This window comes from Eretmochelys imbricata, chromosome 1 (genome assembly GCF_965152235.1).
Source record: "Eretmochelys imbricata isolate rEreImb1 chromosome 1, rEreImb1.hap1, whole genome shotgun sequence".
Taxonomy (NCBI): Eukaryota; Metazoa; Chordata; order Testudines; family Cheloniidae; genus Eretmochelys; species Eretmochelys imbricata.
This window is the reverse complement of record NC_135572.1, coordinates 251,992,737-252,009,554: the sequence shown is the minus strand read 5'-3', so window position 1 is coordinate 252,009,554 and position 16,818 is coordinate 251,992,737. Positions and strand designations below refer to the sequence as shown.

Genomic DNA, 16,818 nt, shown 5'->3' with positions numbered 1-16,818 from the left:
TTGAGTAGCACTGGGCATTCTGCAGTATATGTTGTAATGAGTTTATTTTAAAAAAAAAAAATTTGCGTACCAAAAAGGTACAGAGCATTATTGTACAATTAAAAGCCCAAACTGTGCAAACTTATAAAATTAATGGAACAGAATTTTAATCTTAAAATGCTAGAGAAGGTTCATGTCCATTTTAGCTAAATATAACCCTGACCTGTGAGTTCCACAGTTGGTGATGTGGTATGGAGTGGTAACTATGAAAACACACCCCTGTATTCACATCCTATATACTATTGCAATAATCTTTGTACAAAATATGCCTTGTGAGGGATCATTTGAAAACTAGTAATGCACTGGTCAATAATATCATGATGTGTGTAGTAACATTATATGTAAAGTTATAAACATGAGCTGAAATTAAGTTTGAAATGTGTTCAGCAGTCAGTTCTGGGTAAACCAGTTTCTCAAAGACAAAAGACAAGCTGATACCTCTGCCCATCAACTTTGATGACACCTGGTCTATCATCTATCAAGTGGCCCTTCTTTGGCAAGGAAGGGCCAAAGAAATGGTTTTTGGACTTTGGGGAATTTGATCAGCAGTGTTACTGGGAACATGTGGTAAGGGGCTTAAACTAGACTTGGTTCAAGATGAAGTTTTAGCACTAGGAACCATTTTCTTTGTTTCTCTTGTAACCATTTCTGACTTTAATGCCTTATACTTGTTCTCCCTTAAAATCTATCTCCTTGTAGTTAAATAAGCTTGTTTTATTCTCTAATCAAAATTAATCCAGTGTTTTGTGTGTAAACTGAATTATGTGGGTAACTCCTTTTAAAGTAGCAAACTGTTGGCTCTCAATCTACTTAGAGAGGCAATAGGCCTAACATAGCTTAACTGTCCAGGAAAGGACTAGACAGTGTGGAACACGTTTTGCGGGGAAATACAGTACTAGGAGTGCATTTTTTGGGTCACCCGGCAAGTAGTAACCAACGCTGGTGGAAGCCGGTGTTGCTGGCAGGCTGCTGGGGTCAGAGCTGCTGGACTAGGGCTGCAGCTATACACAACACTCAGGCTGTGACCTGCATGCTTTTTGTGACAGACCCAGATTGGAAGCTACAGCAGCAAAGCATTGTAAGGCACCCCCGATTGCAGGGCAAGGGTGACACAGCCCCTTGCTCGTCTGGATTGCACTCAAAAATGTCATAGTAGGGGTAGGGATGTGGCCCCAGGATGCCATATGGAATGTTGGGGGAGGCAGGGTGAAGGGAAATTGAGCTCTGCAAAGGGAGGTGAGCCTGTGACTGCTGGACCTGTAAGCATGCATGTGTGCTGCCTGAGAAGCCCCATTATGTCCTTGCGCACTTCCCTGCCCTTTTCCTATTGGGGCTCCTGGACCTTTCTCCTGTCTGCTCTTTCCTTCTCCAGCCCATCTGCCATATTCGCCCTCCAGACCCTCTTCTTCGTGGTCTGATGCAGCAGTAGCTTGCAGGATCTCAGTGAATGTCTCCCTAGCTCACGGCTTTCTCTCCCTCATCAGTGTCAGGTGTTCTCTAGCTGTGGAGGAGGCACTTCTCAAGGCTGCAATGGCAGCAGCTACAGATGTCTTATTGTATTTACAGACATAACAAAAAGTGAAAGATAAGCCTCAGAACTCCCTTCTCTTATTCCCAGAAGAGTTTTAAATAAGACATGCTTATTGACACTTCAGCCTTGGAATAGAGGAACTCCAAAATATGCCTGACACACTAGCTGCCCCTGGAGTTGATCCAAATAATTCCCATTGGCTACTGCCAGCTCTAGGAAAACAGAGGGAAGGTGGTGTGGGCAGCCTCCCGCTTTTGTCCTTTAATATGTTAAATGGAATGCTGTGGGTTGTAAAAGGAGGTGAAGAGCTTGTATGTTTCAGCAGCTGTGGGGTTGGGTATGTGTGTTAACAAGACATTGTTGAAAGAGGGCAGTGTAAAGTTGCATGGGCAACCTTTAACTGCATTTCCAGTCTTTCAGAAGTTTGGTTTGCTCAACTCAATGTTATGCAAGGGGATGACATCCCACCTTAACTCTCTGCATTAATGTAGTTTTTTATCATTTGAATTTCTTAGGATTTTTTTAATAGGAAAAGATATGTTGCTAGGAGTTAATAGTCATTTAGGCAATTGTACATACCATGACCTGCAATCTGCTTGTCGAGACAGCCACCCCTTTCTTCCCCGCCACATTAGCTGGGCCCCACCAACCGGTGCTGCAGCAGACCTTCCCAGCCATTCCTTGATCCATTCACTGCATTCCCCTCCCTCCAACCTGGATCCTCTCCACTATTGTACCCAGGCCCCACTCACTGCAAGCAGTAAATGCATCTCCCTGAAGTCTTTATTTTCTGGTATACAAACATTTCTCTTCCTGTTGCTTCCCCTGCCTCCTATAACCTGACTCATATGCAACACCTGAAGTGAAGGACAATTATGTTACAGGTTTCAGAGTAGCAGCCGTGTTAGTCTGTATTCGCAAAAAGAAAAGGAGTACTTGTGGCACCTTAGAGACGAACAAATTTATTTGAGCATAAGCTTTCATGAGCTACAGCTCACTTCATCGGATGCATTCAGTGGAAAATACAGTGGGGAGATTTATATACACAAAGAACACGAAACAATGGATGTTATCATACACACTGTAAGGAGAGTGATCACTTAAGATGAGCTAATATCAGTGCGGGGGGGGAGAACCTTTTGTAGTGCTAATCAAGGTGGGCCATTTCCAGCAGTTGACAAGAACCTCTGAGGAACGGGGGCAGGGGGGGGGGAAATAACATGGGGAAATAGTTTTACTTTGTGTAATGACCCATCCACTCCCAGTCTCTATTCAAGCCTAAGTTAATTGTATCCAGTTTGCAAATTAACTCCAATTCAGCAGTCTCTCGTTGAAGTCTGGTTTTGAAGTCTTTTTGTTGTAATATTGCGACTTTTAGGTCTGTAATTGAGTGACCAGAGAGATTGAAGTGTTCTCTGACTGGTTTATGAATTTTATAATTCTTGACATCTGATTTGTGTCCATTTATGTTACAGTGGAATTGTGTTCCTGCCTGTGTTTCAGAATGGCTGGAGGGTGGAGTTTGTGGCAGGGCTAGCAAGAGAAATCACAAAGCATTTCTGTTCTGAACGACTGACTGTTTTGTGTTTCTCTACAAGAAATGTGGGGGGGGAGGTGTCAGACATGAAACCTCAGATTTCCCCCCTCCCCCAACACTCAGTAACTTTCATACTGTTGCTGTAGCAATTGGTCTGATGCTCAGCCAAATCAGAGAAAACTATTGTAGCTCCTGGAAGCAAATCTCTGACATTGTATGAGGTGCACAGCAGGAATAAGGCCCAGATAATTTCTTCCCAAGTGAATCACCACAATGTCTGGTAGATCATAACCTCTTACGTCAGCAGTTAAATGCTGCAGAGTGGGCAAAACATGACACCAACATGGGCCACCTCTCTTGACCCAAACCAGCCTGTTGTCAGCAATCCCCATGTTATGTTGTACCCCACACCTACGGGCTGGTAAAGAACAGATTTTTCTCAAGCAACCAAGCCAAGGCTTGCCTACTACCAGCCTTTATTTCCCTCTTCTAGCAATCCCTCTCGCTGTCATCGTCCCCCACTCAGCTCCCACTCCTTGGTCTCCTCCACACTGATGCAACAAATTTTTTTGACTGTTGTGTTCACAGTGAACCTCCCAATAAAATAGAAACACACATTATAATCGAGACAACTTGTAGCAAGCCGTGTGAATTATTAAATCTTTGTTGCACAGGGGTACAAAGCTTCAGCCTAGAAATGGCCCCGGTGGGGTGTTCACCGGTGTAGTAGTGGTTGTTTCCTTGAACTACCCATGCAAGTAGAATGGCTGCACATAAACCCTTGTTTTTTTCTTTATTCGTGCATATGCACTGTAATCCTTCCAGACTCTGCACTGTGCGAGTGAAGTGAACGCATTCTTAAATATCATTCTCCGTTTGGGTCCCCCAAAGATGTAGTGGGTGCCATGCAGTTCCTTGTGTACAACGTGACAGAAGGAGACCATTTTTGACCTTCATTACATCAGTAGTTAATACCTAGATCTACGTGTATATGTAAATAAAACAAAACAAACAAAAAAGCCCTCTCATGGAAACTTTTAAAAATGGCTCTTCTATTCAGGGCTTATATTTCTGTAACCTGTAGATGGAATGACCCCAAATTTGAGTCTCTAACAGTAGTCTTCATCTGACTGTGGCATACCAAATGTCAAAGGAATCCGACTAAGCATGTTGAATTTAGAGGACTTAGAATTGTTTGTTTAAACAGAAGTCGTGATGCAACCTTAACTACAGTGGCACTGCTGCACCACTATCATTTCCCAAGGTGTCTTGGGTCTTAAATTTTGGCATGAGACTTATTTTTGTTCTGCAGATCCCTTCAGTTATGCAAGACTCATTCTTTCTTATCCTCCCTCCCTCATCTTTAAAATGTTTTTAGTAAATATCTTGAATTCTTCAAAATCTCAGGGCAAGAGAAAGCAATCATCATATATCCTATTAAATCAACCTTTCCTTGCATTTTTTTTATCCCAGTTGTGATTGTCCAGTTCTTTCTGTGAGCTGTCCCAGCACTTGCTAATGCTACTAACATTCTGTGTTCCACTGTCTTGGTGTAGATTCTAGTCAGCCCTGGGGCAGGGTAAAACATTGTGAAGTCTGTCTTCATTAATATGTAGTTTCATAGTTAGGTATAAAGTTTTGTGTTTTAATATTCGGGTGTATCTTTAGATAAAATACAGACTGGACGTGCCTCTATTCTTGTGCGGAAGATGCTCCGGGTGAGGGGTGCCAGTATAAAATGCTTTGATAGATGCTTTCTTAGGCTGGAGCCAACTTGTAACTTCCCACAATATTTATAGTGATTCCCCCGCTACTCCCACAAGACTAGAGTGTGCTTATGGCGTTATGGGAGCCTGTGGTGCATGGTGGAACTAAACAACTGGGCCTATAAAGGGAAGAGGAAATAATGCATGCTTGATGTAAATCCTATGCTGGAAGTCACTCTTGCTTTGATAATTGAGGGCATTCCACACATATAACTGATAAGTTTTTGTTACTTACACTTGCAAGTCCTCTTTAAATAATTAAGGAAATAAAATTGTTCCAGCTTGAGGGTGCATTTGAAACAAAGCTTTTGAACATGCATTTTGTACTGCTTACCCTAGGGTTTATTTCAAGCCAAAAATTATCTCTTCCTCATACCATGTCTTATATCACACCTTTAAACTAAGCTAGGATAGCTGGTTTTCAGCAATTGTTTTATCCTTCTGTCTCATGCTGAGCTAATTTAGCCTCATCTTGGTAAACAAGAAAATGGTTTTCATTCGACAGATTTTGAGCTGGAGTGACTGCAGCTGTCGTCTGGCCTGTGTGCAAACCAATTTTGTTCATTCTTTTGCCTGGCAGGGAGCCTACACCAGAATTGTGTCAGGACTAATCAGCATTAATCCAATGTCAGGATAGCTGCAGAAAGCTTCCCTGCAGGGAGGCAATAGCAACAAGGCTTTTCAGACAGTATTAGTAGGAACACTGCCTAGACTACAGCTGTGTAAAAAAATCTCTGAAGTATTTCACTCATGACTCATTGTTAGGGATTCCTCGCCTGCTACAGAAATGTGGCTGCACAGTGGCTAATGCACTGAGGAATCTAGCATGATCTGTGGAAGGGGGTGAGAAATGCTGCAAGACCTATAAAATAGAGCTATTGTTTCAAAACTTGGAGCACTGGGTTTTTTTCTTCTTGGGGAGTGAATTCAGTTCCTGGTGTCTGGCCAAGGGATGTTACTTGTAATGCTCATCCTAATCTTGTACTGGGCAGAAATACCAATCATCTTTGACTCAGAGATCACAGAACCTTTCCTGAACTGCTTGGATCTTGCTTTACCAGTTGCAGTTTCTAAAACATCCTTGGGCTCCTTCCTGACTTTGACTGGTGGGGAGGGTTGCTCAATAAGGGCCAGATTCACAAGAGTTCAGGTCCCATCTAGGCAGAACAATGGGTGACCACATTGTCAAAGGAAAAAAGGCGCATAGACAAAGAGTAACTTTCTTCAGTTGTGGCTGCTGGGTCCAGTTCCAGTCCAAAGTGAAAAGAGACCACCTCAACAACCTGTTTCTCAAGGCCTCTCAGTCAAAAGTTAGCTCTAGTGAATCCATCTCCACTATGCAGAAACCTACAGACTCCGCTCATTCTGGACTCCTGATCCCTATTGCAAATGGAGAGCACAGGACACTAAGACTTACTTTCTCCCTACTCGGACCAAGTTCTTTACAAGGTCTGAGCTGAAAAGTGAAAATGGTAGATCCAGTACAGAATATAGACTTTTTCCAATGGCCTCTTGTGCTGGCAAAGCCCTCTCTACTAGAGAAAACAACTGCATACTTTCCTTGGCCCTCATGGTACTGGGTACTTGTGAGAGAGTAGTGCTTGAGAAAACGAGGGTTGGGGCTAGTTACAACCCAAATTGGGACCTTCAGGAGTGACGTGCGTAATGTGATGACAGGCGTAGGCCACGTCTACTGGGCTCTACAGTGGCATGCCTATAGCACTGTAGCTATGCTCCTCTAGCATTGTAGTATCAACTTTCTGCAGTGACAGAAGGGATTTCTCTGTTGATGTAGCTAATCCACCTTCCTGAGTGGCTGTAGCTACACAGAATTGGAAGAATTCTTCCATTGACCAAGCTGCCTCTACCCTAGGGCAGGGTGGGGTGAGGTGGGGTTGATATAACAACATAGTTATGGTAGCTAACTTTTAAATGTATACCAGGCATTAGATGCACTTTTTTTGATTCGTGGTGTTGTGCATAGTCACCTGCAATATTATGCACATTCATTCTGCCCAGTAGCTCCCCGAATTATCCTGAAACTGATGGCAACAGCTGATGGTTTACATAAGGCAGGCATGACCTTGTACCTTAATTGAGCAATTAACAAGTTTGAGGAAGGTCCTTGTGGGAAGTGCAGGTCACAGTTAAATGGGCACTGGCATAATTTCATTCTTTTTCTGGCCTAGTGGTGACCTAGGCTTTGGTCTCCCACCTGGAACTTGTTGCACAGAATCTGTTTCAACAGAGCAGAGAACAGACTCCCTTATCCCTGGTGAAAGTGGCCAAGATTAGTCACTGTGTGTCATTCCAATCCCAGCAATGCAGTACAGACTGAGGTTTTTACCTGCTGACTCCTGATACCCTGCCATGAGGTTATGTCCTGGGCTCCCTTCCACCCTGCATCTCCATCTGTTTACAGTGCTTTCTAGAGTCCAGCTATCAAGCTTTAGGCAAGCCCTTTTTCATTCCTCTCCCCAAGCAAGACTCTTTGGTGTTTAGTGGAGAGTTGCCTATTTAAAAGGGATCCTTGTGCACTGTAAACACCCATGCCAGTCTTGAAGTGAAGGGAGGGGGGTTCATTTAGGATGATGCAGGGACTAGGTCCTCTTCTAAGGAAAGAAAAGGAAGACCTGTTCATGCCCTAGAGCTCAAGACTGTGTGGAACGGGCTAGACTACATGATTGTAAAATACCCTAAGAAGCTACGGCGATGTTTACACAAGAAAGGTAAGTTGACCTTTATTAGGTCAAGGTGCATGTCCACACTAACCTCCTTGGGTTGGTGGTGTGTGTGCTCACCAGGACTGCTTCCACTGACCTAATGGGCAGTGTGGGGAGCTGAAAACCCGGTCTCTCAGTTCCGCTAGCAGCTCCCTGCCGAGAGCCCAGCTGGCTCACAGGCTCTCGGTGAGTGCACTTGTCCATTCTGGTCACATGGAGGGAATTGTGGGGGGGCATTGGAGGACTGTCAGCACTTGAAAGACTTATTCTATGTCAACCTGCCAATTTCTCAGTGAGATCAGACCGAGGGAAAGTAGCATCAAACTCTAACCAGCACTCCTAGCTATGCCAGCTACCCTGGGTTGGAAGCACCACTGAACTTGGGATAGAGGTTCTTGTGTGTGGACATACCATGACCTTATGAAAGGCAAAGCTGCAAGAGAATGTTTCCTAGTCTCCTTATCATGTGGTTACCAGGCACCAATGCAATGCCAGAGAGTTGGATGGAATATTAATTTAGTAAGTCTGATTACTGAAATTAAGCAACTCACGTTCATCTACAAAACATAGTGATGAATGGAAAATTCAGCATTTTGAGGGTTAAAATGTACAGTATATGTAATATATATGTAACCATAACAGTTTTATTTTTAACTGGTGTGAGCAACCTCATTCAAATATTTTTTAAAAAAATATTTTACTCTGAAGCTTGACTGTTTTTGGTTCACAAGTGATAGTTTAGCTATAGAGTTTTAGTAGAACTCTAAATTCCATCAGGTCTCTTGAATTTTGTAGCTACAAGCCTTCTTTTATGTAAGTGCTCAGATTTCTTCACTATAGTAGGAATGCATGTATCCTTTTTCGATTTTTTTTTTTTTTTTTTGAAGTGGGAATTCTACTCCCGGTATGCACTAGCACAAATTCGCAAAGGCGTCTGGCAATAACCTGATCTCATGATGTTTTTCCATATACCTGTGGAGCCCTTGATATCTTACTTTGTAACAACATATGGTAAGCTGATGTTTAGTGTGTCCCCTTCCAGTCTTTTTACCAAAGCTGCTAGCAGCCAAATAATGAAGGGATGGACATGTTCTCAATGTCCTTTTGTCAGCTAGCCAGTTACTACTACTTTGTCTTAAATACAACAGAAGAGTTGCAGATCTCAATCTCACAGCTGTGTGTCTGTTACAGTTGCTGTGGCTGACAAATATTTATGGTCTGAGACTTCCCTTTGATGTGCCTTTAAAAAACAAAAGGGGAAATCCCTCTGAAAATATCTATATACAGAGTACATTCATTTCCTCTTTTTACAATTTAGAAGTGTACACAGGTGTATATACCATCTTCCCTTTTTGTGTTGAGAAGAGCTGATATACGTCGGAGGGACCTTTTGGTTTCTTTGTATATTGCAGAATAATGAATAATACAGTACCAAGAAAACATGTTAATAAAATACTGTTTCCCTGCACAAGTTAACTCTGCAGAGTGTTATCAACTGGCTGGTAATTTATGATGTCCATATTGTAGAAGCATCCTTACTTTGCTTAATGTCTTCTCTGTTCTTTCAGAAGACTGAAGAACCTTGATTAACTGGTAAGGGTAATTTCTTGACTCGTTGAAATGTTCTATTACAGTGCCCATCTTTTTGGGAGGGATGTGTGTGTTACATGTGCATGTAAGGTATCCCACAAGAAGTGGAAATGAACTAATTGCTTAGGAGGCGTACAAAAGAATGGCACAAGCATGCAGGGCCAAAATTAGAAAGGCTAAGGCACAAAATGAGTTATACCTAACGAAGGACATTAAAGAGCCTTCTTATTGCGTTTTAACACATTTGGAGCAAAAGAATGACCAAAAAAGTATAGTCCCACTACTTAGGGCAGAAAGAGAGCTAATGACTGACGACAGCAAGAAGAACTGGGGTGCTAATATCTCTCCTGCTCCAGTCTTCACTAAAAAGGTTAATGGTGACTAAGTATTCAACACAATTAATATTAACAACAAGAGGGAAGGAATGCAAGCCAAAATAGGAAAAGAACGGTTAAAGAATAAAACTTAAACAGAAACGTTCCAAGCCTGATACAGTACTGTGAGAGAAAACGTCAAGTCCACACTTACCTCAACTCTTTGTGTTTTCCAAGAGAAGCAGAGGTGGGCTTCAAAGAAAGGGAAAAAACTGCTGGACTTCTGGAAACCTGTATCAGGCATCTTTGCACTCTGTGTGAAATATTCATCTTTAAGATAACTGATTTTATTTATTTTTAAGACAAAGAAAATGCAATGGATTGAATCTACCTGGGTTTCAGTAATAGTGATACAGTTGCACATGGGAAATTATTAGTTAAATTGGAGAAGATAGGGATTAATATAAGAACTGAGAGGTGAAAAAGGAATTAAAGGGGAGCCTATAAGAGGTCATGCTGAAAGGTGAGCTCTCAGGCTGGAGGGAGGTTGCTAGAAGAGTTACTTAGGTCCCAATACCAATCCCTATTTTATTTTAACATTTCTATTAATGACCTTGCCACAAAAAGTGGGAGTGTGCTAATACAATTTGTGGATAACACAAAGTTGGGGAGGTATTACTAATATGGAGGAGGACCAGAATATTATTAGAAGATCTGAATGACCTTGAAAACTGTAGTGGTAGTAGAAATGGGATGAAATTTAATAGTGCATAACTTTGTACTAACAACAAGAATTTTTGCTATACGCTGGGGATTTATCAGTTGGAAGGGACAGAGAAGAAGAAAGACCTGGGTGTATTGGTTGATCACAGAATGACTGAGTTGCCAGGGTAATGCAGCTATGAAAAAAGGCTAATGCAATCTTAGGATACATCAGGTGAGTTATTTGAAACGTCATCTGGAATACTGTGTGCAGTTTTGGTCTCCTGTGTTTAAGAAAGATGAATTCATACTGGAGCAGGTACAGAGAAGGCCTACTAGGATGATCAGAGTAATGAAAACCTACCTTATGTGAGGAGACTCAGTTTGGCTTGTTCAGCCTAACCAAAGGAAGGCGGAGAGGGAGATATGATTGCTCTCCATTAGTACATCATAGGGATGAATATTAGGAGAGAGAGAGAGAGAGAGGAGTTATTCATGTTAAACACCAGAGTTGATACAAGAACACATGGCTGTAAACTGGCCAGCAACAAATTTAGGCTTGACATTAGATGAACAATCAGAGGGGTGAAGTTCTGGAACAGCCTTCCAAGGGGAGCAGTGCGGATGAAAAACCCAACTGGCTTCAAGATTGAGTTTGTTAAATTTATGGAGCGGATGGTGTGGTGAAACTGCCCACAATGGAATGTGACTATCTGTGACTACTAGTAGCAAATATCTCTGATGGCTGGTGATGGGGAGGGCTCTGAGTTACCATATCGAATTCTTTCCCAGATGGTCTTGCCAAAACGCGCAGGGTCCAACTGACTGCCATAGTTTGGGTCAAGAAGGAATTTTCCTCCAAGTCAGATTGGCAGATACCCTTGTATCTTTTTTGCCTTCCTCTGCAACATGGGACACAAGTCAACTGCAGGTTTAAACTAGTGTAAATGATGGACTCTCTGTAGCTCAAAGTCTTTAAATCATATTTGATTACTTCAGTAACTCAGCCAGAGGTGATGGGCCTATTACAGGAGCGGGTGGGTGAGGTTCTGTAGTCTGCAACATGCAGGATGTCAGACTAGATGATCGCTAAGGGTCCTTTCTGGCCTTAAAGTCTGAGTCTAGATCAGTATCTGCAGGATAAGTACCAAGGCCCTGAAAATATCCAAATTTAAAAAAAATACCACCAAATAGAGGTTTTCATTCTGAATGCTGGGCAGCTTTATTCCTCATTGTATAAAAAGTTCATTCTTCTACTATATTTTTTTGCTTTAGGGCTTTTTTTGTATTACAAGGAAGACATATTTCTTCTCCCTTCCACTTGCATAAAATAAAAAACAAAACCCTTTCATTGTAGAAGACTTCAGCAGGATTTTCAGATTGAAGAATTCAGTAGGAAAATATTTCCTCCTATTTCCCTTTTAAAAAAAAATTAAATGGATGCCTTCAGAAATCAGAAAAACAGATCTTGAGATAAAGCACTTAAGTAAAGCATGAACCAGTCCTTACAGAAGCTTGACTCTTAAATGTTTAGTTAGCAGCTTAAGTTTGTTGGCACTTGCAAAAAATGAACTTGGAACATTTCATTATGTTTAACCCAAACAATACAACTTTACGGTGAGCAAATCAAGTGCATGACTCATCTTTTGTTGTAAGGTAGAAACATCAAGCATCAAAGGAGTACTGTTCAGAATTCTCTTATGCGATGCAATTGTTCCGGGATGGGAAAATATAATGACGTATTATAATTTTAAAAAACTGAATCTTCTCACATTATGAAGAGCAAATTAAAAACTTCAAATTGCTTTTAAAAATAAATAAATAAAAAGCTCAAGTATAGCATGTTAATATGAAGACCTAATACTTAAATTTCTTGTGCTAGTACTTGCAGAAGAACGGCCATATTTGGTCAGACCAAAGGTCTATCTAGCCCAGTATCCTGTCTTCTGACAGTGGCCAATGCCAGGTGCTTCAGAGGGAATGAACAGAACAGGTAGTCATCAAGTGATCCATCCCCTGTCACCCATTCCCAGCTTCTGGCAAACAGATGCTAGTGACACCATCCCTGGCTAATAGCCATTGATTGACTATCCTCCATGAACTTATCTAGTTCTTTCTTAAACCCTTTTATAAGCTTGGTGTTCACAACATCCTCTGGCAAAGAGTTCCACAGGTTGACTGTGCGTTGTGTGAAGAAATACTTCCTTTTGTTTGTTTTTTTACACCTGCTGCCTATGAATTTCATTTGATCATTCTTTATATTAAAAAAAATGAGAAGTACTTGTGGCACCTTAGAGACTAACAAATTTGTTTGGGCATAAACTTTTGTGGCCTAAACCCCCTTTCATCGGATGCATGCAGTGGAAAATACAGTAGGAAGATATATATACACAGAGAACGTGAAAAAATGAGTGGTGCCATTCCAACTGTAACGAGACCAATCCATTAAGGTGGGCTGTTATTAGCAGGAGGAGAAGAAAAACTTTTGTAGTGATAATCAGGATGGCCCATTTCAAACAGTTGACAAGAAGGTGTGAGTAACGGGGGGAGGGGGATTAACATGGGAAAACAGTTTTTACTTTGTATAATGACCCATCCACTCCCAATCTTTATTCAAGCTTAATTTAATGGCGTCCAGTTTGCAAATTAATTCCAATTCAGCATTTTCTTGTTGGAGTCTGTGTTTTTTTTTTTTGAGAATTGTGACTTTTAGGTCTGAAATTGAGTGACCAGAGAGATTGAAGTGTTCTCCGACTTTTTTTGAACGTTCTAATTCTTGATGTCTGATTTGTGTCCATTTATTCTTTTGCATAGAGATTGTCCGGTTTGGCCAATGTACATGGCAGAGGGGCATTGTTGGCACATGGCATATATCACATTGGTAGATGTGCCGGTGAACGAGCCTCTTACGGTGTGGCTGATGTGATTAGGTCCTATGATGGTGTCCCTTGAATAGGTATGTGGACACAGTTGGCATAGGACTTTGTTGCAAGGATAGGTTCCTGGGTTAGTGTTTTTGTTGTGTGGTGTGTGGTTGCTGTTGAGTATTTGCTTCAGGCTGGGGGGTTGTCTGTAAGCAAGGACTGGCCTGTCTCCCAAGATCTGTGAGAGTGATGGGTAGTCCTTCAAGATAGGTTGTAGATCCTTGATGATGCATTGGAGAGTTGGGTGCTGAAGGTGACGGCTAGTAGGGTTCTGTTACTTTCTTTGTTGGGTCTGTCCTTTAGTAGGTGACTTCTGGGTATTCTTCTGACTCTGTCAGTCTTTCTTCACTTTGCAGGTGGGTATTGTAGTTGTAAGAATGCTTAATAGAGATCTTGGAGGTGTTTGTCTGAGGGGTTGGAGCAAATGCGCTTGTATCTTAGAGCTTGGCTGTAGACAATAGATCGTGTGATGTGGTCTGGATGAATATATTTATATTGACTCTCTGACTTGAGTTGGGAATGAAGAAGGGAGGGAGATAGTGAGGTAGAGGACAGAGTTGTAATTGATTTGGTTCAGTCAAAGTGACAGCAGGTCCCTCTGTTGCTATCAGGCAACAGAAATGCTACAAGTTGAGTAGATCCCTTGCATGTTGTTTAACCCACGTATCGCAGAATAGGCGGTATCCTGTTGGAGCTGCTAAAATTCAGTGAGAAACTAATGCCTTGATTTTAATTACAGTCTATCTCTGGGTTGATTATAATTGGTAGCTTACTTTATAGTGTTGTGCAATACTGAGCTTCTAGGATTTTGGTTTGGGGGACTTTTTTGTGGTGGTTTATTTTGTTTTTTGTTGTCACAGCTTTGATTGGCAACAGAGTGCTGTGCAGACCCTGGGAACCTGCTAACTTACTGAACTTTCCTCACAAATTAATTTTGTTGCGCTTCTGTCCATTTTCTGATATTGGCAACAGAATTCATATATCATTGTTTCAGCTGTGATTTTTATCAAGCTCTTTTATGTAGAGGTACTGGCCAAGACTTTACGTGACTAGTGATTTTCAGTGATTCAGTTTTAGGGTGTCCAATTTGAAACACCTTGAAGAGGCTTGACTTGACTAGGGTTCAAGTACATTCCCTCCTTCTCTTCCCCATGTCCCCCAGAGGTCAGATTGTCTATATAAAGAATAATAGGCACTAGCAAGAGAAATGGAATACGTTGTCTCTACATTAACATGCTGCACTTTGGCTGTTTTCTTCCCAAGATGTCTACATCCTTTACAATACGATAAAAAAGCTACTAAATGCTGTACCAATCCACCATACTGAAAGTGTATTTCATGCTGTATAAAGAAGGGTTGGAAAAACCTCTTTCTGCCATTGAGCAGCTACTCTATTAGCTAAGGGACAGATTTTGATGCGCCTCACTCCTGCTCTTTGATATTTCTGTTTTCCAGTCCACTTCAGTGGCACTTCTCATGGAGAAAGGTGCTATTCAATGAGAAGTAATTGTGTCAGAATCTGATCCTGTATTTATGTATGTTTAGGCTAGTGAGACATGGATGGGAGGTTGGAGTAAATATGGACTAAAGATGAGCATGAACTGAGGAAAACACTGAAGAACCAATTTAAATCCCATTGGCAAAATCAGTGGGACTAAAGCAGTGGTTCTCAAACTTTTGTACTGGTGACCCCTTTCACATAGGAAGTCTCTGAGTGCAAACCCACCACCACCATAAATTAAAAGCACTTTTTTATATATTTAACACCATTCTAAATGCTGGAGACAAAGCAGGGTTTGGGGTGGAGGCTGACCGCTCACGACCCCCTCTCCCCCCCGTAATAACCTTGCAACCCCCTGTGAGGTCCCAATCCCCAATTTGAGAACCCCTGGACTAAAGCATGTACTTGAAAGCTTTTCTGAAGCAGGGCTGAAGACAGCAATCCGCATCTATTTTGGGGACTTGATCAAGTATGTAAAGAATGGGAGGCTAAATCCTTTTAGCTCAATATGCAACTACTTAAATAGCATGGTGTGCTGAAAGATGTCAGGAGAATGCATTCAATAACGGTGTATGAAGCTTAAGTTAAAAATTCACTTAAATCTATCACTCAAACTCTGCTTTTCAAGCTAGTACAGATGCTTATTCTTTTTGTGGTTTCAAGGATTCAGAATGCTCACAAGCTTAAGCATAGGGGTACCTCAAAGGATAAAAGAGCAGCACTTTTTTGTTGTTGGCCTTTTAATGGGACAGACTAAAGATTTGTGTCCAGATGCTGCCTGTAAGGATACATCTTCACTGCCCACCGGATCGGTGGGCAGTGATCGATCCAGCTGGGATCCATTTATCGTGTCTAGTCTAGACATGATAAATCAACCCCCAAGCGCTCTCCTATCGACTCTTGTACTCAGCGCCACGAGAGGTGCAGGCAGAGTCGATGGGGGAGTGGCAGCAGTCAGTTCATCACAGTAAGTCGATTTAAGTACATCAACTTCAGCTACATTATTAACTTGTGTAGCTGCTTAACCGTCTGATTACATAAATCTTTGTACTTCGGTTATACACTCCAGGATTTAGATACATGTGTCCATAGCACATTGGGTTGCCCCATTTTCCCCGTTATCCTGTGTAACTCCATTCTTCTTGCTATCTCTTCCTGCTGAAGATAAGGCAGATAGTTTTAAAATTGTTGGTAGTTGAGAGCCTAACTCCCTTATGTCCATAGGGTATGATTTTTTTAAAAACTGTTTAAGTTAGGAGTTTTGATGGTGGCAGCCAATCAAAGCAGATACTTGTAGAGTCACTCTGGTTATTTATTAGTGTACAGTGATTAGACATCCTGGATTTAACCGAGAGCTTGGAGCACTGGGAATTTCATAACTGAGAGCTGACTGTGGTTATGTGTCTACTTGGACAGCCTCCTTGTGCTCTTCCTGGAATAACTGAGTTTTTAGAAGAGGCAAAGAACCCCCCCCTTCCCTCTCTTCTCCCCCCCCCCCCCCCCGGACTCTTCTGCCACTAAAGAGGGAGAACTTGTGGGCAAAAGAATCATACACTTTTCCTAGCTGGTGGTCTCCCTAACTAATTTTCTTCCTTTGTCTGACCCTAGGAATCCCCCAGGCAACAGGTTTTCTTAAGTCCTCTATTCTATTTAATGATTAGATTCAAATAAGTGTTGGGGTTTTTTGTTGTTTTTTTTAAGGTGTCTCAGAACTTGGGAGTGAAATAATTTAAGGTTTCTGGAGTAGAAAACCATTGCTTTACAGGTTGTAAGTGTAACCAGTATGCTGTAACTGATGGAGAGAATTAGAACCCGCTGTCAACCCGAGGAACAAGAAGTTTTCTCCTAAAAACCAAAAATTCCATTCTAGATCTCTTTATTAAAAGCACTTCTCTCAGTCATCTGCAGAGGAATGTCTTTCCAAGTGATAGACAATTAGGAGAAGCGATCGTTCATGAATAAGATTGCCAACTTGCCCATTTTTCAAAACTGGACACTACAGGCCACCCCCATTGCTCACTCTCCACTCCTCTCCCTTCCTCCCCATTGCTCACTTCTTCTCCCGCCTCCCCCCCCCCCCGCCCCGAACTCAGCTGCTGCCTGCAGAGCTGGTCTGGTCTGAGCTGTTGCAAAGCCTGCCTGCCTGCTCACTTTGGGCAGGGCTGGGGGACCTCAGTCCCTGGAGCAAGGG

The 16,818-nt window shown here is 42.0% G+C and overlaps 1 protein-coding gene across 2 annotated transcripts in view; it reads left to right on the top strand.

Moving 5' to 3' along the window:
* DENND5B (DENN domain containing 5B) overlaps positions 1-16,818 on the top strand; it is a 170,191-nt gene that overhangs the window by 55,563 nt on the left and 97,810 nt on the right. The gene's annotated exons all lie outside the window — the stretch shown is intronic.